This window comes from Saccopteryx leptura, chromosome 3 (assembly GCF_036850995.1).
Source record: "Saccopteryx leptura isolate mSacLep1 chromosome 3, mSacLep1_pri_phased_curated, whole genome shotgun sequence".
Classification (NCBI taxonomy): Eukaryota; Metazoa; Chordata; class Mammalia; order Chiroptera; family Emballonuridae; genus Saccopteryx; species Saccopteryx leptura.
This window is the reverse complement of record NC_089505.1, coordinates 338,760,246-338,786,020: the sequence shown is the minus strand read 5'-3', so window position 1 is coordinate 338,786,020 and position 25,775 is coordinate 338,760,246. Positions and strand designations below refer to the sequence as shown.

Below are 25,775 nucleotides of genomic sequence, written 5' to 3'. Positions count from 1 at the left end.
GGCCCCACCCTCATGACCACATCTAATCCTACTTACCTCCCAAAGCCTCCACCTCTAATACCATCACGTTAGAGGATAGGTTTCCACAAATCGACTTGGTGGACGGGGGGCACAGATACGCAGTCCATATCATGGGGCAAGTGCGGAAGGGAAGACCTGTTAGGAGACGTTGGAGTCATCAAGGTGAGAGTTATCCAAGGTGGCTTGGACCACAGTGGGTGTGGTGAGAAGTGGTTCAGTTATCAATCACTATGTTATATTGAAATTATCTACTTTTTTTTTTAAGTCTCCCCACCTGCAGAGTGTATTCCCAAACACCTACCATAATGCCTCACTCACAAAATCATGAAATATCTCCTTTTTGGAAAATGAACTACACTTATTTCAAGGGATATATAGAGCTTATTGTCTCAAGTTGTGGATAAGAAGCAATTAAAAGTAAAAAAAAGTAATATTTAGAAATTTAAGGAAAATAAGTGTTTGAAGTGGGTTGTTATGAGGAAGAGGGTGGTTGGGGAAGTATATTCTTCTTGGTTACAGAGGCTGATTTTAAGGAAATCTTTCCTTTCCCAGTATGGCCCTGGGTGTTTGGATGACACAAAACTGTTTCAATCTGATGTAATACTTGGAACCACTGCGTTGCACAATTCCAGGACATGCCTTTCCCACACAGAATGCAACATGGATCCTTGAAGTGGCTCAGTGTGGTGATGATTTATGGATATGTGTCTATCTATATCTTAGAGAAGTCTCTAGCCTTCGGGAATGTGTGTGTCAGTTTTACATAATTACAGAAACAAGGCAGAAACCATCATCTTGAATACTATTTGTTCAGGAACTTAGTTTGAATAATTACAGTAAATTGAATAATGGCTTCTAAAAATGTCAAGTGCTCATCTGTGGAACTTATAAATATCACTGTATATGGAAAAGGGTCTTTGCAGATGTTATTAACTTAAGTATCTCAAGATGGGGATATTATCCTGGACCATCTGATAGATTCTAAATGCAATCACAAGTGTCCTTATAAGAAAAAGTCAGAAGAAAATTTGACACAGATAGAAGAGGAGAGGGCATTGTGACACAGGCAGGGATTTTAGTAATGGAGCTATTAAGTCTTAGAATGCTGACAGCCACCAGGAGCTGGACGAGGCAAGTAGAATCTCCCCTGGAGCTTTAGAACATAGCCCCACCAACACCTTACTTTTGGCCTAATAATACTTATTTCAGCCTTCTAGCCTCTAGAACTGTAAGAGAATTAATTTTTGTTGTCTTCAACCACCATGTCTGTGGTAATATTATTAAAACAGCCACAGGAAATTAATACACTAATGTTGAACTAAATTTCTCTCTGAATATTTCAGCAATGACTCAATGCGCAAATGCAATTTTAAAGCTGAGGCAGGGTGATTGATTATAGCACCCTTTGGTACTGAGTATACTGATATCTGCTCAATTATTAAACCAAGACACTCTTCAGTTAGGATGTGAATAAGTTCATTTGCTCATTGGCATTTTTTAAATAGTTGCCAGTTGCTGAAACATAAGTACACTGAATGTCTGACCTGTGGTGGCACAGTAGATAAAATGTCAATGGAAAGCTTAGGTTGCTGGTTCAAAACCCTGGGCTTACCCGGTCAAGGCACATATGGGAGTTGATGCTTCCTGCTCCTCCCCCCTTGTTTCTCCCTTCTCTCTTTCTCGCTCTCTCTCCTTTCTCTCAAATGAATAAATAAAATCTTTTAAAAATGTATACTATATTACTGAGTCATCTTGCTTTATGATTTTATTTACCTTAGGGTTAAAATTTGATCTATCCAAAGATTTCAAAACACCTATACACATAGGCACTTTTTTATTTTCCTGAAAGAATTAAAAGCATTTACACAATGGAATGCTACTTGGCTGAAGAAAGAAAGAAAGAAAGAAAGAAAGAAAGAAAGAAAGAAAGAAAGAAAGAAAGAAAGAAAGAAAGAAAGAAAGAAAGAAAGAAAGAAGAAAGAAAGAAAAAAGAAAGAGAGAAAGAGAGGAGAGAAGGAAGGAAGGGAGGGAGGGAGGAAGAGTGGGAGGAAGAGTGGGAGGGAGAGTGGGAGATAGGCTGTAAACTGACAAAGCTCTTACAGTCTAAGGCTTAGCGTAAGACTAAGCTCTTCTCCACACCCTTGGCTGTTGCATGGTAGGTGGTGGTGCACTCTTAAGAGGATTCCCATTTATACCTTAGATATGTGACTTTGTATCAGAAACTTCCTTGTTTTACAAATGGTTTTGTTCTCTGCACTATATAATAAAGCTGGCCGGGGTTTATTCCTCAGTTCTTATATGCCGTCAGCCTACAGGAGGCCTCCCAATCCCATCCTTTTTCTCTCTGTGTTTATTTCCTAATCTCACAATGTTCCCCCTTGAGATCTGCAAATTATGAGTTGGCTGGTTTGTGGCAAGTAAGAAAGAAAGAGGGGAGGGGAAGGCAGGGGAGGGAGAAAGAAAAGACAATCTTACCTTTCACAACAGCATGGATGAACCTGGAGATTATTGTGCTAAGATTGATATAAACTAGTCAGAGAAAGACAAATGCCATATGATTTCATTGTATGTGGAATCTAATGAACAAAATAAACAAAATTAGAAACAGACTCATAGATACAGAGGACGGACTGACAGCCGTCAGAGGGGAGAGTGCTGAAGACCTGGGTGAAATAGGTGAACAGAATAAGAAAAAAAAAACAACTTATAGACACAGACAACAAACAGTATGGTAATTAGCAGAGGGAAAGGAAGGTAGAGGCAGGCTGAAGAGGGTCAACGGGAGCTAAATTGTGATTAAAGGAGACTGGATTTCAGATGGTGGACACATAATACAATATACAGATGATATATTTTAGAATTGTGCACTTGAAACCTATATAATTTTATTAACCAATATAACCCTAGTAAATTCAATAAAAATAAAAAGCCAAGCTTCTACCTGAAGTAATTTGCTCTACTATGTATATAGCAGATGATTTTATACTACATTTGATGAAAAAAATCTAATTAAATATGACTTCAATATTAGTTATACTTGAGCTTTCTTCATCCTGATAACTCATAACCCTCCAACCCGGGAATTAAGGGATCCTAGAAGACTTTTGCAGAGCAAAACATGGGCTGGTGAAGTGGTCTTAGCTGAGATGCTCATTACTGAAGGCCCTACAGTCTCCTAAAGTTGTTCTTAGCCCTTGTGCCTCATTTAGACATAAAACTTATTACCAAAGATGAACACCCTACTTCCCAGGGTCCAGCTTTGTTAGGTGGACCATGAAGGCATTTCTCTCTGGGATCCTGACATCTCTCCGTTTATTTTGGGTGCTGGGGGACTGGTCCTAGCTACTTATGGAAACCCCTGAATCTTGGGAATATTTTATTGCTGTAACTCAGTGCTTTTCTCTGCCTTCTAAAGGCCCTCAACTTTCTTTCCTTCTCTGAGCATCTTCAATGGACTTTAATTTCTAGAAACAAAAACCACAAAGAAGACAATTTTCAGTTAACATCCTCTAACTTTGACATCTAAATCTTTTAAGTCAGGAATCAGAAAACTATGACTGGTTACCAAATTCAGCCTGCCTCCTGTTTTATTGTTGTTGATGTTTTAAATAAGGTTTATTGTAACAGAGCTATGCCCATTTATTTATTTATTGTCTAAGGCTGGGCTGTTTTTGTTTGTCTTGCCATAACAGTTGAGTGAAATACTTGTAACAGAGATAGTGTGACCTGCAAAGTCTTAAATAATTACTGTCTGGCCCTGTACAGAAAAAGTTTTCAGATCCATGCTCTAAGTCAAGAGAATCCAGCAAGAGTCAAGGAAACTCAGAGTCCATCTTTTAACAGAGGTCGAAAAGTGCAGAGGGCAGAACAAAAATAAATGACGTGGCACGTTATCCTATTGCAGGATATCCTATCACTTAGTCCCAGAGGTTCCTGGGAATCTGAATTAGCTCGGAGGCTGTAGCATGATTTGGGTCTCGTTCACATTGACACTTAGCCTCTTTCTTGAGCTGTTGCAGGCGTGGTAGAAACATATATCCTAAGGAATGTATTAGTCTCCATTTATCCACGTTCTAAAGTGGCCCAGATCCGACCAGACTGCCCTTCATTTGAGGCTGCCAACCTCTGTCCTTATAAGTTTTCTCACACTTCCTGAAGCCCTCAGTGTGGATGAGCTACACTGATAGATCCTCAAGGACAAGCCCTCTAAGCAGTGGTCCCTGCCACACTGTGCTGTGCACCCTGGAGGTGGAGGGACACCTTTACGACGTGCTGGTTTAATAGAGAGATCTAGCCTTCTGCTCAAAGGATGGCAACAGATGCATGCAGGTCTTAAGCTTGCCATTGGGAAGGCAGTGGGGACCTTGAGGCCCGGAGGAAGCCCTGCAGGAGAGGACATGACTATCAAGTTCCACAGACCGGGTCAGTCGTGGGCGTATCCACACTAGGATGCTTCGTAAAGAAAGGAGAAGGGAAGAAATGATGCCTATGTTGCCTCATGGAAGAAATTCCCTGTCATGTCTCTGAAACAAAGTCCACTGTGTAATGACTGTAGTAGATCAGAACATCCAGATTCCTCTTCGTTATCCTGTGATTTATTATTTGTTTGTGATGATGGTCACAGTGATGTGGCACACTCAGAAAACGTGCAGATGTTCAAGTCAAACAGATGTGGGTTCCGATCTCAGGCTCATCTCATTCTACTTTTCCCACCTGGGCCAGTTTGATTCCCTTCAGCTTTACCACCTAGAGGATGAGATAATACTTTGACTCACAGCACTTATGTCAGGATTCAGTGAGATTTAATATAAAAAAATTCCACACTGCTGGGCAAATAGTAGTCACTCTGTTCTCTGCCCTTTTCATCTGGTCTTATTGTTGAGTTAACAAAATTCACAAGGAGAGAACCGCATTTAATGAGGTGGTAGGAGCAATGGTTCAGCCAAAAAAAGTAAATTGTAAGACTTGACCTAAAGTAAGAAGGTAGATCTATAGCGGATTATTCAGGGAAAGTGGCGTCTGTGCATATTTGCATGCCACAGTGGTGGCTTATTTGTGATGTGGAAGCTGTTGTCACCGTGTAAGGACAGCATTAATAATGTTCTGTTTATGGAGACAGCTTTGGGCCCCATCAGGACCATGGTACAAAAGGCCAGTGGAAACCGAGAAGACTCAATACAGAAAGAGGGAGGTTGGCACTAAGCGGTAACAAATACTGCCAGCGATAATAACATAGTCCAGCTTCTACATAGAGGCTGGGAATGGGCCAAGATGACAGTTAGAATACAGCATAGGTTCCATGCTCTACTTACAGAAAGGTTTTTTTTTTTTCTTTTCCCTTATCCTTTGAGATCAGAACAAAGAAACAATCGACTGGATATAGAAATGTCCTGACAATTAAATGACATTTTGTTCAAGATAATTGTAGGATTTACATTTGTTTCATTTTGACAGTCAATCAAAGGAAATGAAAATTTACAGGGCAAACTGCCCCCATGCAGATCAATAATAAGCAGCTACATTTAATTTTCTTCCTAGGACTTTGGAAAGCAAATTGAAGGATCTTTCCAGAATGTCCTTTTTTGCTGCATAATTCCTTCCCCGGAACAGCCGGTGGGTTGTCATCTTACACAATACTCAGAGAATTTTATAGCTTCTCTCTGGGGCTTTTCTGCATTGTGATATTAAACCCCGGGTGAAGAACAGCACATTCTGAGAACAATCTTGAATTTTCTAGTACTTCAAGAACCCGTCAGACCTCTAAACTTCCAATTGGCTCCTTCCCTCTTTCTAGAAAAGCTTGTCCCCCTTCCTATTGACTTTAAGAAGTCTGGATAAGGATGGTCTTTTCATTTTTATTTGCTCAAAGTCTTGCCAGAATTGGCCAAAATTATTGTTTTAATACCTTTGTCCTAAAGAGCGCTGTGACATTCTAAGGCAGGCCAAAATCAGGATATTGGTTGGAGTGATGTTCCCCAGTGGGGAGACCTTATAGATGAAACAGATTAGAAGGAAAAACATTGAATGATCCTTGTCATTCATGTGTGTGCCTCTTAGAACTGTAGCCTTTTAAACAGGGGTTCCAGATCTTTCTTTGCTTCCTCTTTTGATTAAGTGGAAAATTTCATGGCTTTGCTAACGGCAGGAGAGAAAATTCACATTCTACATGATGACTGTATTTTTACTTTCCTAAAACTGTAACTACTTGCCAAAAAACGATTCTGGCACTCTGTGAGGAGACTCCATTTGTCATCAGAAAACTTTTGAACTCTACATAAGTGCAAAATAGCAAAGGACAGTTTTATATCCTCAAAAGGCTTGTAAAAGCAATCAGTCTGCATTTTATGGGCTTTGTTTTGGTTGAATATGATTCTGGTCATCAGAAAGGGACTTCTCATTAATTTTATTTTTTATATATCAGTGAATGTTTAATTAGAAAACAGAAAACATGTTAAGTATGTGAAACAAAGGAGGTTTAAAACAGGGGACTAAATCTAAAAGTAGGGGCTGGAGAAACAGAAAGGGAGTGTGGGATAAGTGGGAGACCAAACTCAGAAGCTTCTGCTCCTGGGAGAACCGCAGTGCGGGAGGGATGCCCCGTGAGTGGTGTGTGTGTGCTCACTGGCACTGTTGGGGTCTGCATCTGCTCTGCACCTCCTGATGCCACTGCTGGAACTGCAGAGGCCACTGGAGCCCAGAGCCACCTTGCTGCCGCCACTGCCAGAAGTGACTGTCATTGCTGGACGGCAGATGAAGCAGAGAGAGGAAGAACAAAGGCTTCTCTCCTCCATTCACCATCCAAATGCACACCAAGGTCTCCCTGGGCTGGGACCTAATCGGAAGTCAGTTGGCAGGTTCTGGAGAAGGCAGCTTGCAGGGTCCAGACCCTGCACAACGGAGCCGAGCATGAAAGTGAAGGAAGGGGATTGAGAGCAAACAGGCAAATGACCACCCACTTCTCTCCACGCAGAGGTGAAACGGGTTCCGGATGACCCTGCCCCGGAACAAAGCCACGTATCACACGCCCCCTCTCCGGCCTCACGAGCGAGTCCGTGTTCACGTGGCTTTCTCTTCATTTTCCAAAATGTTTTAAATTTTAAGTAGCTTTCATTTATTTGACATTTAAGGATGAACTATGAAAAAAAAATCAAATAACACATTCTCTAGTTTATCTTTTGTAATTTGTTACTTTAGAAAGTTTTGGAGGAAGTCAACTGACATGGATTTATGCTTTTACAAAAGATGCCAGGTGCTATATGGGTATTTTTCATTTACTACAGCAACTTTATGAGGCAGGGGACACTTTCATTTCCCCAGAAAGCGGTGTCTCAGGAAAGGCCCCACGGCTCCTCATTTCCGGAGCAGGAACAGGAGCTCTGCATACCATTTCCAGCCAACACGCCGCGGCTTTATTTCCTGAAAAAAAATTGCACTTTTTTTACTGGCAGCCCAGGAGATAACTGGATATGGAAAGAATAAGATTCCTGGATAGGTTGCCAGGGTATTTTTCCCACGGTGATGCTACTCTGAGCTCAAAGAAACAACAGGTACTCGAGCATATAGAGGCGCTGTCTTAAACTTCCGGAGTGCTTTGCTTGAATCTTCTTAGAGTACAGGTTTCAGTAAGTCTTTTATAGTATTCATTTGCTTCTGTCATCTTCTTCCAGTAGCTTGTGAGCACCTGGAGGACTGCAGTGGGGGTCCTGTTCCTATCTGGACCCCACATAGGGCGTGGCAGAGGGCTAGCTCTTAGGAAAGGCTCAAGAAATGCGTGGCTATTGAATTGCCATTGTTGGTAGGCCCTGCATCCTTCATGGGTCACACAGGACTGGAGCATAGGAACCATGGTCTTCAGGGACAACTTAGCTCCAAGTCTGTTTTCACTCCTTACTGGCTGTGTGGCCCTGGGAAAGTTATTAATTTTTCTGTAATCTAATCCATAAAATGAAGATAATACCTGTTCCTCAATGTAAGAATACATTGGTTAATGTATATAAAGTACTTGGCACTGTAGCTAGAATATGCTAAGTGCTTAATAAATATTCATTTACAGTGTATCACTTTTACTAGTTAACAAGGAAAAATCAGTTTGATCAGGACTTAATAAACAGTGCATCAAGTAGTTTAAAAAGATCTTTTTGTGAGAAATCATATACTTACAAACAAGATTTACCTCTTTTATGTGTTGGGTATCTAGAAGCTTTCTGAGGGGAAAAGCAACTGGTTGAATTTGAAATGATCTGAGTTTTCAAATGCAAATGAAGGTGTCTTAATTTGTGTGGGCTGCCACAACATAATATCCTACAGGGAGTGTATAAACAACAGAAGTTTACTTCTCATTGTCTGGAGCTTGGCAAGTCCAAGGTCAAGTGCTGGCATATTCAGAGACTGGTGAGGGCCCTCTTCCTACTTCATAGATGGCCCTACTCTTTCTGTGCCCTCACATGGTGGAAGGGGTGAGGGAGGTCTCTAGGGCTTCTTTTGTGAGGGTTCTAATCTCATTCATGAAGGTTCTGTCCTCATGACCAATTTATTCCCAAAGGCCCCACCTCCTATTCCCAACACAATGGGGGTTAGAATTTCAACATATGAATTTTGAGGGAACACAAGCATTCTGTCTATGCTAGTAGATAAATCCAGTCCTGTGTTTGTGTGTGTGCACGTACCTGCGCACATGGTATTCAGAATAGTCGCTTCCTCTGCAGAGCTATTCTTTGAAATTCCATGTGCAGATTTACTTACCATGAGCTGCTTATGCACTTGATGATAAAACTGTCCTCATTTGGTCTTGCTCCCTGTTGCTTTCCCAACTGCTGGCAATTTTCCATTTCCTGCTATAAAAGCCCTAGAAGGCTGGTGCCAAGGCAGATAATTCAAATATTGGCTGCATATTTTCAAGTGTATTGTTTTGGAGAAATTGAGGGTCAAGGGTCAAAGGTGAGCATATCTTGACATTTATAGCTTTGGTTTAACTTGGAAAAGTTAACTTAGAAAAGCTAATTTGGTGTTAGCCTTTTCATGTGTCATGACATAGCCAGACTGCCTTCAGAGCCCATCTCATTTTTTAGCAGGGATCTCTTCTTTACCAGGGAACATATTACCTTGGTAAAAACTGTAGAAACTGGATATCAGTTTTCAGAAATATTCTAAATTGATAATCACTGGTTTTCCTTTGTTTTTCACATTCTCACACTCTAGACCAAGTTGAAGAAACCATAGTTGAGTTAGTTGTCTAAATTCATCTCATACATCTATCTCTCTCCCTTTAGGGGAGTTTTACCCTAAAAATAAATTCATTAATTCACTCACCCGTTCATTCATTCATTGAACAAGTCCATCTTGAGCACTTACGATGTGCCAGGTACTGTTCAATGCTGTGAATACAGAGTGACCAAAATAGGCATCATTGGTGGTTTAAAAGGTTAAAGCTAAATAATCCCTAAATTCTTAGTATCTCAGAAACACCTTTTATTTTCATTAAAGCAAGATTACAGTGATCTGTGTTGAGTTCCTGAGGCCAGCAGGTGGAGGGTGGAAGGTGATTGTTGTCTTCCTGACAACCTACTCAGCTTCGTACTTAAGTCCCACTTAATAATAATAAAAAAAAAATCAAAATATTTATCCTTATAGTTATAAAGTAGATTATTCTATGTCAGTTAGTTAAGAGGAGGGGTGACTTGTGACACTGTTTCATCCAGGTTTATGTGGTGATAGGGTCTCAGCCCCATTTTCCTGAAATTCTCATAGGACGTCATCCGAGTCATTCAGCCTCTCCCCTCACTGTGGTGTGTTTCCAGTTGGGATGTGGGTTCTCCTCTCTTCATCACTTGATGAAAAGGTTGCTGTGTCTCTCATCTCACTAGGCGTGACTCGTAGGAAGCATTAGAACAGTTGTAACTGCCAATGACGTCATTTCTTCTTTAAGATCCAACACCCTGTAAAGAATATATGCATATGTGCATGAGTAACAAGTGTCAAAAATGGCTTGGCACAACCACAAACTTTCCTGGCAAATCCATGGGATGGGAAGAGGATTTAGATGGAGATTAATATAGAGTTGATATCATCGTCATCTCACTGTGTAGAATGGGAAATGGGGAGAGAAAGATACCAGTTTGGGACTCATGCAAAGCTGTATCTGGGGAGTGTTGGGCAGATAAAATGTATTATGCTCACTTTGTTAAAGTGGCACTGCCCACGTGGAGGCCGTTGCCCAGGTGATATTAATGTGTGTCTCTGTGGGCAGGCCGAATCCCTGTAGCCTGAGGCTTGGTTTTGGGATTAAGCCTTTCCCACCCATTTTTGATGTGGGGTGGTACAATCCAATCATGCCTCGGAGAAGTGACTTTGTATTAGAGACTTCCCTGTTTTGTATATTGGATTAAGGGTTTGGATTTCTACACTATAAAATGGGGACAGAACGAGAGTTTGCTCTTTGGTTCCTGAGATTATCATTAGAAGAGAAAGCAGAGCAGAGAGCAGAAAGAGGCCATGTGGCCAGAAGAAGCAGCCAAGATGGCGGAGTGCTGAGTGAGATGCCAGTTTGTTTAGAGTTTGTATCTGGGATAAGGAAGGAGATGGGGAACAGAGGTGAATAAGTCTGGTGAGCTAGAAACCTTTGATTCTAGGAAACTCTGATAAGTCAGTGGCTTTGTGAGCCCTGAATGTGAGTGGGTTTTGGATCCCAGTGTGTGTTTTTACTTACCTGCCGGGTGCAAGCTAGAATTAAAGAAAATGGCCCACCAGTTTGTGGCTCCGTTGTTTCTTTGCCGACTGTCCGAATCCAATGCGAACCTGCATGGGCCGGGCTGCTCTGATGGTGGCCGTGGCTTCTGGCTTTACAGGATTGAAATCTAGATCTTAATGAATAAAGGAGCAGAGATCCTAAATATAATTTACCAGCAAGTAAATGCAAGTGGTAGACAAATACATGAATAAACATTCAACCTCTCCAGTAGGTCAAGAAATAAAAATCCAAATGATGACAGGTTGTTATTTGGCACTTAATTAAACTAAGAACAATAAATAAATAATACATATGGTTGCTATTATTATAAATATGTATATACACATATATATCTGATGCAGTGCTGACATGCCCATGGAAAAATAGTACATTCAATTCTTGCTAGTGGCAATAAAAAGAAGTTACCATTCATTTAAAAGTCTAAAGAGAAGTAATATCAACAAGCACAACAGTGTTCCTACTTATGATTTACCAATCACTCCCATTAGCCTTTTCCCCAAGGAAACAACTTAAAGAAAAATAAAAGGTAACTGTGTGAAGATATTTTTCTGTTGCTAGTTCCTGAAGCCTATAGCAATCAGAGCATGGTTGAAGAGATCAGGCATAGCTGTTCATTGAAATTTATGTAACAACTGAAGAGGACAAATATGGAGGCTTTAAAGGCTTATTGAAGGTATTTATTAGCCCACATTGAGTGGGAAAAGAAAAGAAAAACCTTTTATTTTAAAAATCTTTGGCTTCTGATTTGATGGCAGCTCTCGCATGAAGTATCTAACTTTACAAATTAAGTCAGACGTCTCAGACAACTGATGGTCCCTCTTCTAAAACCCTAGCTTTCTCATGTCTGCAGCAATGGTATTTACCTCATGGGGTACTGTGAAGACCAAATGAGAAAATTCACGCAAAGCAGTCAGCCCAGTGTCAAGTGCAAAATAAGCCCAAAAAGAATAAGCCTGACCAGGTGGTGGCACAGTGGATAGAGTGTCGGACTGGGATATGGAGGACCCAGGTTCAAGACTCCGAGGTCACTGGCTTGAGTGTGGGCTCATCTGGTTTGAGTAAGGCTCACCGCAATGAGCCCAAGGTCACTGGCTTGAACAAGGGGTCACTCGGTTTGCTGTAGCCCCCTAGTCAAGACACATATAAGAAAGCAATCAATGAACAACTTAAGGTGCTGCAACAAAGAATTGATGCTTTTCATCTCTCTCCCTTTCTGTCTGTCTGTCCCTATCCATCCCTCTCTCTGTCTCTGTCACACAAAAAAAGAATCATACAAATATTATTGGAACTATGTTTTTTTCTTTCAAATGAAAATTTGGAAAAGGGCATGAGAAAAAAAATAAGAGAAAGTTCTTAAGCAGGATAAGAGAATGGGTGCTTATTTTATTTTTGGGCCTGTTTATAATGTTTCATATGTTGACATTTTAAGAATATATTCTTAAATTTTTAATTCAGCAGGCTCCCAGGGCAAAGTCCTCATAGCAGAACCCATCCCCTTTCTAGCAGCTGCAAAGCCGGATTCTGCAACCCTGCCACAACTCTCAGAATGCCAGCGTTAAACAGGGGAGTCCACCGCACAGATTTTCAATGGACCAATTGTAGTTTTATCTTTTCTGCAGCTGTTTTCGGAGAAGCTGCTCTGCTTAGATGCCTCATTATCTCACACCTGTGAGGCTATAGTATTGCTCCCTGAGAACCAAATCATGTTTGAAATTTCTGGTGTCAGGGGGTGTTTGAAAAAATGGTAGGCTTAGCAGTTCCTCAGAATGCTGCATTCATGGGAAGGGTCTTCCACCTGACCTGTCCAGAACAATGCGCCTTTCAGGCTGCCTGTGCTGTGAATGGGATGCTCTGAACCTCCTCTCTTTAGGCTTATTATTCTGAAATCCTCATTGTCGGCAATGCTCTCTTGGCAGCTGGACAGTAAAATGCATCTTTCTATCACTTCAGAGTCTCTCTCTCTCTCTCTCTCTCTCTCTCTCTCGGTAGCAGATTGGCTAAAGAAGCAAAAACCAGTGTAGCTACATTTTATTTCTGTGCACCTGCATTATTGATGCTGTCAGAAACTCAAGGAAAGAGGCTGAAACCGTGATTATTATTAGGCTTGGGAACCGCAAGGACAGTCAAAAGAGACTTTCTTTTCATGTGGGTGGCAGGAAAATGACAATCCGGAAACAACAAATTCTAAGGCATAAACTCTGAAAAACTATCTGCCAATTAACTATGAAGAGGATGGCATTTTGATCAGCACTTTATCTGCTCCCAGGAGTCCGAGGGCTTGTCTGCTTGCCACAGACTAACTAGAAGGGAAACGTTGGTCCCGTTAGCCTTGCAGAGAACCTTCCCAGGAAAAACAGGGGCTTCTCCTCTGGCACATGTGTCCTTATCAGACGTGCTCAGGTTAGGTTTGACCAAGGGGTTTAATCTGCCAACAGTGTGGAGAGAGGCAGGGACATCCTAAATGTCTTCTGTGGTTGATGGATAAAAACACCATCTTCTGATTTTAAAGTGGTTAGAAACTTCCTGAAGACCAAGCCATAAAGAAACCAGGGGATGGACAGCTCTAATTTTTCAGAGATACTTCTCTGAGTATAATCACTAGATGGTTTTCAAGTGTACAATTTTATGTGGTTAAAACGGGCAAGCAGCTGACATGTGGGGAAGGAAGGGTGTGGGGTACTTTGTGTAATGGACAGATTTTCCATGAGCCCTAATCCTCAGAGTTTTCTATTCTATGGCTCCATCTGGACAAATCCTATAATTAAAAGCATTCTAAGGATGTCTAATGTCTGGGGAAATGGATTTGCTGAGGGTGATCCCGTGATGCTACACACCATGCAAGGTGCATACTGCACACCTGGGGTCATTTGCATAGTGGTCTTTGTGCCAAAGAAGATAGGTTCACTCTATAATCAGCACGCTTTACCTTTAGAATAAAAAAGGAACATCATTTTAAAAATGTTAATTGGTCTTTATATTAGAGCTCAGATGAGCTAAGGTCCAACCTGCCACCTACTAGCCGTATGTTCTTGAGCAAGTGGCTCAGTTACCTCACTACACTGGTTTACGAAACCCTCCTAAAGCTGCCCCACAGTTGCTTTCTGCATCATGTGCCGCTTCTTAGGGTTCTGCCATTCTGGCCTCTTTTTCAGTTCCTCTCACACGCCATGCTGCTACTCCTCTCCGCTCAACACATCTCCTACCTTCCCGGCCAGCTCACTCCTCTTTCTTCTTCTCTTAAGGATCATGTCTCCAGGGAACTTTTCTATGAAATCCCAGACTGAGTTAGGTCCTCCTGGGCTGGCACCAGCTAGTGCTCCTTCTATGTCATCCGTTATTTACTAAATGGTATAATTCTTCAATAACTGTGAACTCCACAAGGCCAAGGTCTAAGTGTTTCTTTTCCACTGCTGTGCCTCCCAACCTAGCACACAGCCCGGCACACATAGAAAGTACTCGTTGAAGATTTTTTTAGTGACTAAATGAATGAATGGGTGAATGGATGGTTGATAATCTCCAAGGTCTTTTTTCAGTTCTGAGGAATCAATGACACTAATTTAGTGAAGCACAAAGGTGTGCTGATTGAGTTTGTTTTAGACCTCATTTTTGCTTTTAAATGATGGAAAACCCACTCAACCTGGCTAGGCAAAAAGAGAAGTTATTGGTATGAGGAGTGGTCACACTGCCTCTTCAGAGAGAAATTACATTTTAGCTCTTTGGTTGATCCCAATGTAAAAGATGTTGTGAATTTCCACAGATAAGATTACAGGAAATTAAAAGAGCCTCCAGGCAGGTTTGACTGGACAGACCCCTAGCGTACTTCTGGATATGAACCATCTCATTCCAACCAGTCTGAGAGCACACCCTTTCCCGCAGTGCTGGCTCAGATCTTAATTGTAGATGTTAGCAAGAGAGCAGTATGGCCCCCTGGCTTCTTGCTTGCTTGCTGTTTAGCATATTCTCTGACCTGAGCCATAATCATGCCAATTCTTGAAAATATTTTTATTGCAATTGAAGTCTTTTTGTAGAGAGAAATTCTAGAATTAGAAGACTTGACAGAACTTCCAAAGATCAATTAGGGCAGTGCTTTGCCTTCTGGGAGGCCTGCTGGGAAGGCAGGTTTACCAGTGGTGGGTTTGCTTCCAGCTGGGAGGGCTACTTCTCCCCTGAGACTCTGTCACACTTTGCTGTAGGATATTTGCTTTCTCCCCTACTCTTCCCTGCTAGCTCCTTGAGGCTGAATTCATCTGTATTTCCTTTAAAATTTTGCTAAGAAGACAAATACAACACACATTTGTTGCCTGTATTAGTTCCCTAAGGCTGCTGTAACAAATTATCTCAATCTCAGTGGCTTAAAACATCACACACTCATCATCTAAGAGTTCTGGAGGTCAGAAACCTGAATGGGTCACTAAGCTATACTCCAGGAATAGCTAGAGCTGTTTTTCCTTCTGTAGGCTCTAGGAAAGGACCCACTTCCATATTAGTCCATTCAGGCTGCTATAATAAAAATACCACAAACTATGTGACTTATAAACAGCAGAAATTTATTTCTCACAATTCTGGAGGCTGGATTCCAAGATCAGAGTGCCAGCACAGGGGAATGAGTGTCCTCTCCCAGTTTGAAGACTTCTCATTGTATCCTCACGTGGTAGAAGGGGCAAGTAAGCTCTCTTGGGCCTCTTTTATAAGGGCACTAATCCCATTCATGAGGGCTCCACCCACTGACCTCTCAGAGGCCCCACCTTCTAATACCATCAAATTAGGGGTTAGGTTCCCAATATATACATTTTAAGGGGACACAAACATTCTAACCACAGCAATATCCTTGCCCTTTTTGACTTCTCAAAGCTGCCTACATCCTTGACTCATGGCCCCTTTCTCCATTTTCAAAGTCAGAAACATTGAGCTAAAACCTTTATATGCTGCCATCTTTTTAAAAAATATTTAAGTCATTTTTCTGTTTCAATTACAGTTGACATAAAATATTATGTTAATTTCAGGTATATCCCCCACTGATTAGACATTACATAACTAAATGATCATCCCAATAAATCTTGTACCTAGCTGACATCATACATAGTTATTAGAGTATTATTGACTGTATTCTCTATGCTGTACTTCACATCCCCATGACTGTTCTGTAATAATCAGTCTGTACTTCTTCATCCCTCCACCTTTCATCCATCCCCCCAAACCCCTCCCATCTGGCACCTGTCAAAATGTTCTCCCTATCTATAAATCTGTTATTGTTCTGCTAATTTGTTTATTATGTTTCTTAGATTCCATTTTAGATAGATTGTATTTATTGTCATTTTATTGTTATTTTTAATCTTTTATTCTTCTTAAAGAAGACCCTTTATCATTTCAAGTAATACTGGTTTGATGGTGATGAACTTCTTTAGCTTTTTCTTTTGGGGAAGCTCTTTATATGAACTTTGATTTGATATGATAGCTTTGCTAAGTAGAATAATCTTGGTTGTAGGTCCTTCCTTTCCATCACTTTGAATATTTCTTGCCACTCCCCTTCTGGCCTGCAAAATTTCTGTTGACAAATCAACTGACAGTTTTATGGGAGCTCCCCAATGGGTAACTAACTGCTTTTCTCTTGCCGTTTTTAATATTCTCATTGTCTTGAACCGTTTGATTTTAATTGGGATGTGTCTTGGTGTGGGCCTCTTTGGGTTCATCTTGTTTGGGACTCTCTGTGCTTCCTGGATGTCTATGTCTATTCCCTTTGCCAGGTTAGGGAAGTTTTCTGTCATTTTTTCAAATAGGTTTTCAATTTCTTGCTCTTTCTCTTCTTCTATCAACTCCATGATGCAAATGTTGGTATGCATAAAGTTCTCCCAAGAGGCTCATTTACACTATTCTCACTTTGGGAGGTTCTTTTTTCTTTTTGCTGTTCTTATATTCTTATATGTTTGTTTGTTTACTTTGCTTCCTTATATTCCAAATTGTTGGTTTGATTTTTAGTGTCTTCTATTATACTGTTGATTCTCCGTAAATTATTCTGATTTCAGTTAGTATATCCTTCATTTCTGTTTTTTTTTAATGGTTTTCATGTCCATTTTATGCTGTTGAAGTTCTAAGTTCATTAAGCATCCTTATGACCAGTGTTTTTGAATTCTGCCTCATCTATTAGATTGCTTGTCTCCATTTCATTTAGTTCTTTTTCTAGAGATTTGTTCTGTTCTTTCATTTGGAATATGTTTCTTTGTCTCCTCATTTTGGCTGCCTCTCTCTGTTTGTTTCTATATATTAGGTAGAGTTGCTATGTCTCCTGCTCTTGGTAAACTGGCTTTATATAGTAGTTATTCTGTAGGGTCCAATGATACAGCCTCCCTGATAACCCAAGCTGGGCACTCCAAGTGTGCCAACCTCCACCTCCATATGGGCTTTGTACACTCTTTTGTTGGAGTCAATCCTTGATTGCTGTTGTCATGTCAACAAGGGGGATTTACTCCCAGGCTGATCAGCTGCAAGGACTGGCTGCAACCACTGACCACTGTGGAGGATGAGTTGTGCAGGAGCCAACACCACAGAGCAGGGCTTTCTTTAGTGAGGCTCTGGTGCCCACTGAGTACACCCCCTGAGTGTGTCATTTATGGAGGTGGTTGGGTGGTGCTTTGATGTGGTCTAAAGCTACCCACTGGGTGCACTGCCTCTGGGGCCTAGTGAGAGGTACAGAGCAAGGTAAAACTGCTACCTGTGTTCTATCTGGGATAACCTCGCATGAGCTACAAAGCAATCTGCAGATGGCTGCTACTTGTGCTGGGCTTAAAGGTGCCAAGATGAGGCCAAGCTGTGAATCCAGGTTGACTTCTGCTAGTGTTGGGCCTGGGGCCACTTAGAGAGTGGTACAGGGCATGCTGAGGCCAGATGCTGCTTGTTTGAGAGATTTTAGGAAAGTCTGGAGCAAGATCCAAGACAGGCCATCTGTATAGAATATGTGCTGCCGAAGCGAGCCGGCCATCTGTATAGAAAAGCCACTGAAAACAGCTTGCGTGAGCCCACAGTTTGGGTGGGATGAGATCTCAGGTGGGGTAGGGGTTTCAGAAAATCACCAGGGCAGGGGTATATGGGTAGCCAGGTTGATAAAGGCTGAGATATGGTGCTTGCCTGCTGGCTCTTTGCAGGCATGGTGTCTCAAGAAAGGAACAGTGGCTTCTGCCAGCACTTTGACAAGTAGCTGCCCCCACCCAACTCTCATCCTGATGATGGACCATTCAGTTTGTCCCTCCTATGTCTCTGGTTCCTTCAAACTGCTGCTCCAGTCCTGGAGCTCAGGGTGTGTGAGTATGAGTAAGTCTGTGCACAGGCCCATTAAAAGGAACTGTCTGGGACCCTAGCAAGCCTTTGTCTCACTCAGCCACAATCCCTGCTGATTTTTACAGCCAGGAGTAGTGGGGACATTTCCTCCTGGCACTGGAACCCTGGGCTGAGGGATGGGTGGGATTCCTTGTTCTTCAGGGGAGATATCCACAGCCAAGATACCGTTCCTAATTTTTATCCACCACGTGGGTATGGGACCAATCTGTTCTGCATCCTTACCCTTCCTACCAGTCTCATTGTGGCTTCTTCTTTAAATCCCTAGATGTAGGACTTCCATTCAGCTAGATTTCAGGCAGTTCTGAATAATAGTTATTCTGTAGTTTTGTTGTAATTTTGATGTGGTTGTGGGAGGATACAAATACCATTTACCTATGCCACTATCTTGGCGTGAAGCCTACACTCTTCCACTTTTAAGAACTCTTGTGATTACATTGGGCTCAACAGATAATCCAGAATAAACTCCCTACTTTAAGATCAACGGATTGGTGACCTTAATTCACCTTTGACATACAAAATAACACATTCACAGTTTCCTGAGATTAGAACAGAAGCATTTCAGGGGCAGGGGGTTGTGGGAAGGAAAGCATTATTCTGTCTATCACATTACCCGAACACAATAACTGAAATCAGTAGTCTATTAGAACAACAGTCAGGGGTATGGCTGTCTCCTTTAGTCAAATGTCTTTCTGAAAAGCTGTAATAAATCATTATTTTCATAATTAAATTGCATTTTAAATTCACCACAGGAAGTAATTGTGCTTTAAATGTCCTAATTAATTTTTTTGCTACAGTAAGATTTATAGACAGTTGATTTTTATTAAAGCAAGATGCACATTTTTGACAGTGTTAGAACTTATGTTTTATATAAATCTGTAGAAAAGTTATTGTGGCAAAGGGTGTGCCTTAAAAATTATTGGGCATTTGTAGTTCTTAGAGTATATGGTGTGTGTACTTTTTTAGGGATGGATTTTTTTTTTTTTTTTTTGTATTTTTCTGAAGCTGGAAACGGGGAGGCAATCAGACAGACTCCCGCATACACCCGACTGGGATCCACCCAGCACGCCCACCAGGGGGTGATGCTCTGCCCATCTGGGGCGTCGCTCTGTTGCGACCAGAGCCATCCTCAGCGCCCAGGCCAACCTTGCTCCAGTGGAGCCCCAGCTGTGGGAGGGAAAGAGAGAGACAGAGAGGAGGGAGAGGGGGAGGGGTGGAGAAGCAGATGGGCGCTTCTCCTGTGTGCCCTGGCTGGGAATCGAACCCGGGACTCCTGCACGCCAGGCCAACGCTCTACCACTGAGCCAACTGGCCAGGGATGAATTTTTTAGAAGAGAAACTAATACCAACATATTAGTAAACTAATGTTCTATTCTCTTCTTTTCAAAAGAATAAATTATTTAACAGGCTAAATATAATCGTAAGCTGTGGTTCTAACTACTATTAAATGGCAAGATAGGCAATGAAAATATAAATTTATAGCTCTGATAGTAAGAATAATTATAATGTGCTTGCTAAGGAATTCAATGAAATAGAAAATCATATTCAAATAAATTTATTTTTTAAAAAACATAAACTTAGGGTAAACTGGACTCTAGTTAGCAAATTTCTGAATTATTTTTCCTAATTATGAGCTTAGTTCTCTTTAACTGTACCATTTGTACTGCTAAATGGAACATCTCTCTTTAAATCACCCTGCAATGTAGTTATTAGCAGTTCGTTTCACAGGTAATAAAATCAAGGCTCAGAAAGGTGAAATAAATGGCCCAAAGTCACAGAGATGAACATATTTGGGAAGCCCACATATAAATTGTAGTGTACCTAAATCCGAAGTTTATATTCTTTACATTATAACAAAGCAAGAGTCCTTGATGTCAACATTTCATACAAAAACTCAACAAAGAGTATGACTTCATGCTGGAGATGAACTTCGGGATTGACCTTCTGTGCTTGTTTGTATGAGTTGTACTTTTGATACAGGCACAGGGAAAGCATCCAGACTCTTCAAGCTTTTCAGGCCTATTTTGTTATCCCTTGGCAGTAGGAAGGGGTAGAATCCTTGATGATTGGTAAAATTAGGTTTATATGGTAAAATTAGGTTTATACATATGTAACAGTAGCAGTCTCACAGCAGAAAGAGTTATGGTTCTAAAACAATCTTTTACAAAAAGGCAAAGACAAAGATTCTATTACAGTATTTACTCTAATTATACTGGATGTTGCTGATTAAAAAAAAGTGACATTTTGCAGCTTTCCTTTTGTATGGGAGATTAAATATAAAGGGGTGATTCACGGACCATTTTCCTACAAAACAATATCCTTAGTTTCATGTGAGAACTTCTCTTTAAGAAAAGGATTCATTCCTCTCATTCAATCTATGAAAAGGCTGGTGGGGTGAAAAGAGAGGCCATTTTAATTCCTTGAGTGACTTTGTTGTCCCTTTTCTCCTTTTTTCTTTATCTTCAGTGCATGTGACTCCTTGGTGCCCAGAAAGACTTTAAAGAGCCTTTGAATGAATATTAGGCAATATTAAAGGCTACTAATTTAATTACTCAGAGATGTGAGGAGCTGCCCTACTGTTTCTTCTGCAATGCTTTTGAATTCAGTGCATTGTATTATCTACGATAGGGGTTCTTGAGAATTTCATGAAATTCTATAACGCTTACTTAATAATAGGTGGTAGCTCACTTGTACAACAGTCCTGATTTTTTGATGGTGGAAATTTTAACAGAGAAATAGATTTGATGTATAGTTATTGTGCCTTACATAAAATAGAACTTTCTTTCTTTTTCCTGGGGGCTGTTCTCACGAGGAATTTAACAGCAGAGCTGGAGAGAGGCTGATGGCTTGCCTTTCCCAGTGAGATTCTGTAACCCTTGACTGAGGACTGAAGGGAGAAGGAGCCCACTGTTACAGGTCAAACCTTTCCGGAATGAAGTGTCTGTGAACTGAGCTGGGGAGTTGGGGAGGGAGTGGATCAAGATTCAGGTGCCACATACTTTCAGTGTTCTTATCAAGTTTTAGTATTTTCTTTTTGAGTAAATGTTTCTTTGTTAGCTATATTTCTTAAGAATGATTTCCTGAGACTTTAAGCCATATCTTACAATATTTTTCATCAGTTATGCTTGTTTCACTGGGGACCAGGTCCAGGGGCTCCTCAAAGCGCCATGCCAGAAGTAGAACCTCACTGTTTGCTTGCTGTTTGTATTTTTTTTTTAACATATATGTGCATTCTCATTAAACAGTGCTTTAGGAGCATGTAAATTTTGATACATTGTTTTTTTGTTGTTCAGTTCAAATATTTCTAAATTGCAATGTAAATCTTTTAAATCCATACATTATTTAGAAGTGTATTGCTTAGTTTCCATTTAGGGATTTTTCTATTTGTCTTAATGTATGTGTGTTTGTGACAGAGAGAGAGAAAGAGAGACAGACAGACAGACAGACAGATGGACAGACAAGAAGGGAGAAAGATGAGAAGCAGCAATTCTTCATTGCGGCACCTTAGTTGTTCATTGATTGCTTTCTCATATGTGCCTTGACTGGGAGGCTACAGCTGAGTGAGTGACCCCTTGCTCAAATCAGCGACCTTGGGCTCAAGCCAGCCACCATGGGGTCATGTCTATGATTCTACACTCAAGCCAGCGACCACAGGATTTTGAACCTGGGACCTCTGCATTCCAGTCCAATGCTCTATTCACTGCGCCACCGCCTGGTTAAGCTCTATTTGTCTTTTAAATACTGATTTCTAGCTTTGTTCTACACTGTACAAAGAGAATACTTGTGACTTCAATTATTTCTAATGTGTTGAGACATTCCTATGGCCCACCACATAGTTTGTCTTGTTAAATACATTTTAAAAAACAATGTGTATTTTGTAATTATTTACATCATCATTCTTCATATGGTGATTAAATCAGGTTGGTTAACTTTGTCATTAAAATACTCTGTATCTCTACTTTCTTTTGTTCTTTGTTCTTTAAGTTGCTGAGAAAGATATATTAAATCAATACTATGATGTGATTTTTTTCTATTCGTCATGATGATATTTTATTAGGTACATGCATATTTAGAAAACTGAATTCAGAAGTCTTCTGTATCTCTAGTAGTTTTTGTTGGTTTGTTTTTTGTTTTGTTTTGTTTTTGCTTATCTTACTATCAAATACTATTTCTTGACAGTAATATCATTACACCAGCTATCGGTAGTTTGTACATGACTTCCCATCTTTTTACTTTTAGCCTTTCCATGCCCCTATTTTCAAGTGTTTCTTGAATGCAGTAAAGAATTGTAGTTTGCAGGCCCTACCTTTTACAAGCTTCCTGCTGTCCATCAGACAAGTCCAGCTTATCTTATATTGACCAATTCTAGATCCTCCATTGACCCACCTTAGAAATTGTAAGTTTTTGTTTTCCCATTCAGTTTCTTCTTTAAAAAAAAAATTGCCCTGGCCGGTTGGTTCAGCAGTAGAGCATCGGCCTGGTGTGTAGAAGTTCCAGGTTTTGATTCCCGGCCAGGACACACAGGAGAAGCGCCCATCTGCTTCTTCACCCTTCCCCTTTCTCTCTCTCTCTCTCTTCCTCTCCCGCAGCCATGGCTCAATCGGTTTGAGCGCATCTGTCCTGGGCTCTGAGGATGGCTCCATGGAGCCTCTGCCTCAGGTGCTAAAAATATCTCAGTTGCGAGCATGGCCCCAGATGGGCAGAGCATCGGTCCCAGATAGGTGGATCCTGGTCAGAAAGCATGCAATCTGTCTCTCTATCTCCCCTCCTCTCAACTTGAAAAAAAAAAATTGTACAAGTTTTTAAAAAATTGTCAAACTTTGTTTCATAGTGGCTGTACCATTTTACATTCCCTCTAGTAATGAGTGGTTGTTTCTCTGCATCCTTGCCAGCATTTGGAATTGTCACTATATTTTATTTAAGTCATTTTGATAAGTATGTAGTAATATCTCATTATGATTTTAATTTGTATTTTGCTGATGATTTTGGAAAATCTTTTTGTGTGCTGTTTATCATTTGTATATATTTTGAGAAGAATTATCTCTTCCTGTATTTTGCTGATTTTCTAATTGAATTTTTTATTGTTAAAAAGTTATTGCTCTTTTATTTTTATTTTTTTATTTTTTTTAGATTTTTTTTATTTTTTTATTCATTTCTGAGAGGAGAGAGAAAGGGAGGGAGAGAGAGACAGAGAGGGAGAGAGAGAGGAGAGAGAGACAGAGAGAGAAGGTGAGGAGGAGCTGGAAGCATCAACTCCCATATGTGCCTTGACCAGGCAAGCAGGGTTTCGAACCGGCGACCTCAGCATTTCCAGGTCGACGCTTTATCCACTGCACCACCACAGGTCAGGCCTCATTGCTCTTTTAAAGTTAATATGACCTTTTGCCTTGCTACTTTAAGATTTTGTCTTTGTCTTCAGTTTTCAACAGGTTGGTCATAATGTGTCTGTGAGTGATCTTCTTTGTAGTTCCCCTATTTGGGGTCGGTAGGGCTTCTTATTTATTTTTTCTTTGTTTTTTGTATCTTTTGTAAGTTTTGAAAATTTCTTAGCCAGTTCTCTGCAAATATGGCTTTTGTCTTATCTCTTTATTCCCTCCTTCTTTCCCAAATGCATGTTAGCTTTTTCATCATGTCCCAAATGTCTTACATTCTTTTCTGTATTTTTCCCTGTTTCCTTCCACTTCAGTCTAGGTATTGTCTGCTGGTCTATCCTTAGTTTCACTGATTTTCTCTTTTGCTATTTCTTCTCTGCTCTTCAACCCATCTATTGTGCTTTTAATTTCAGTTGTATTTTTCAGTTCTTTAATTTTAGTGTTTCTTTTCATAGATTTTATTTTTTACATGTGGAATGGTCCATCTTGCCATCTCTTCCCTTGAACATATTGATTATAGTTATTCCCTGTCTGATAATTATAGGAAATGAATCACCTATTGACTATTTTTTCCTCTTAGATTTTGTGCAGTCAGACTGGGCATGATTAATCTTCTGCAATGATTAATGATTTGGGGTTGAATTGAAAGTGGTGTACAAAAAATTATAAGGGCTCAGGATGTCATCACATTCTTTTAGAGAGGGTTAATTTTCTCTTGAGTATAGTTAGAATAAGGACAAATTACCTCAATCCATGTAGGTATCATAATAACTCTAGGATGGAAACTAGTTTTTGAGGGTGCATCTATTTCTTCTTTTGCATTACTTTCAAGGCATTGCCTTTTAGTAATGAGAAGCTTGGGTGTTTACCAGCTCAAACTCCTTGGAGAACCCTATACTCCGATTTTTGTCTCCTGAGGACTATAAGACTGCTAAACCTTCCCTTTATGTTTTTATCCTCTTTGATGTATCTTTATGTTTTACTTCTCTCTCTTGTATGACACTGTAAGGAACCGGCAAATACTCCAAGGGAAAACTGTTCAGAATTTTAAGGCTACTTTCTCTCTGTGATTCCTTTTTTTAAAAAAATCAGAATTTTTATCCCTAAAAAAATTCCTGGATGCTTTTGCATCTTTGTACTCCAATTTTTGTCTCTCTAGTCTCTGAAAATGCCAAAAGCCCCACACCACTTAAGAATCATCCAATAATTTGAAGAGACAGCAGAGATAATGTGAAGAATATTGGGCTAACATCAATATATTTTTGTTTCATCTGAGATCTTGACACATAAAGATGTTTCTGCCTTTGCTGCTCTTTAATGCTTGCCAGCCACTTTTTAAAACTCCAGCTATTACTGTGATCTCAGTGAGAGTGTTGGTTTGAACCATGCAACTATATCATAATGAGAAACTAGAGTTACCCAAGCCTGTGCAATCCAAATATTTGCTTCAGTTAAGAAATAATCATTTGAGCATGGCTTTAGTCAGGATATTTTCACTATTTACTTTTGCTCATTTCCCTTGATTCGAATCATCCTGATTAGATTTTTCTTGCCATATTACTCCTTAAACCTAAGCTAGATTAAGATCATTACAGTTCCCAGGTGCAGAAAAAATAAAGTGACTTTTTCTTCTTCATAAGAAATTAAAAATAAAAACAACCCCAAGTATAAAATAGACATAAGAAATAATTTAATTCTTTCTAAAAATATTTCCAATGTAAATTATTTCCAAAAATGTATGAAGTCATGTTTCCTGGGTATAAATTTTGGCTTTGTAGGTACAAGGTGAGCAAATTACTTAATCTTTCTATGCTTACGTTTATTCAGTTGTGAAATGTAAAAAGATTAGTACCTGCCTCGGAGGGTTATTACAGTAAATGATTTAATATATCTACAGTAGTTAGAACAATGCTCCATTAATGTGAAAGATTATCCAACATCAACAGCAATCGCCATAAAATATATCAGCACATAATTTACTACACTCAAGTATTTATGATTTAGTAGCGATTAGTTTCATTTACTTGGTAAACTGATTTGGACCCATTCATTGATGGAAAATAAAAAAACCATTTTTTTTCTTCCTTTGCACTTTGGTGTGAGGGGAGGGTGTTGAGGCATTCTATTCTCTGTTAGTGGGAAGACAAAAGAACCATTTCTTTCCATTGCTCAGCATTTACTTCCCAGTAGTTGAGTCATTCAACATTTATTGAGCACTTATTATGCTCCTGGATGTGTACTAAGTGTAGAGTTGTAGAGATGAATAGGACCCCATCCTTTCCCTAAAGGTATTTTAAGACTTATCA

The 25,775-nt window shown here is 40.2% G+C and overlaps 1 protein-coding gene across 4 annotated transcripts in view; it reads left to right on the top strand.

Annotated features, from left to right (window-relative positions):
• The window catches only part of NCALD (neurocalcin delta), a 453,474-nt gene that overhangs the window by 323,217 nt on the left and 104,482 nt on the right, over positions 1–25,775 (top strand). The gene's annotated exons all lie outside the window — the stretch shown is intronic.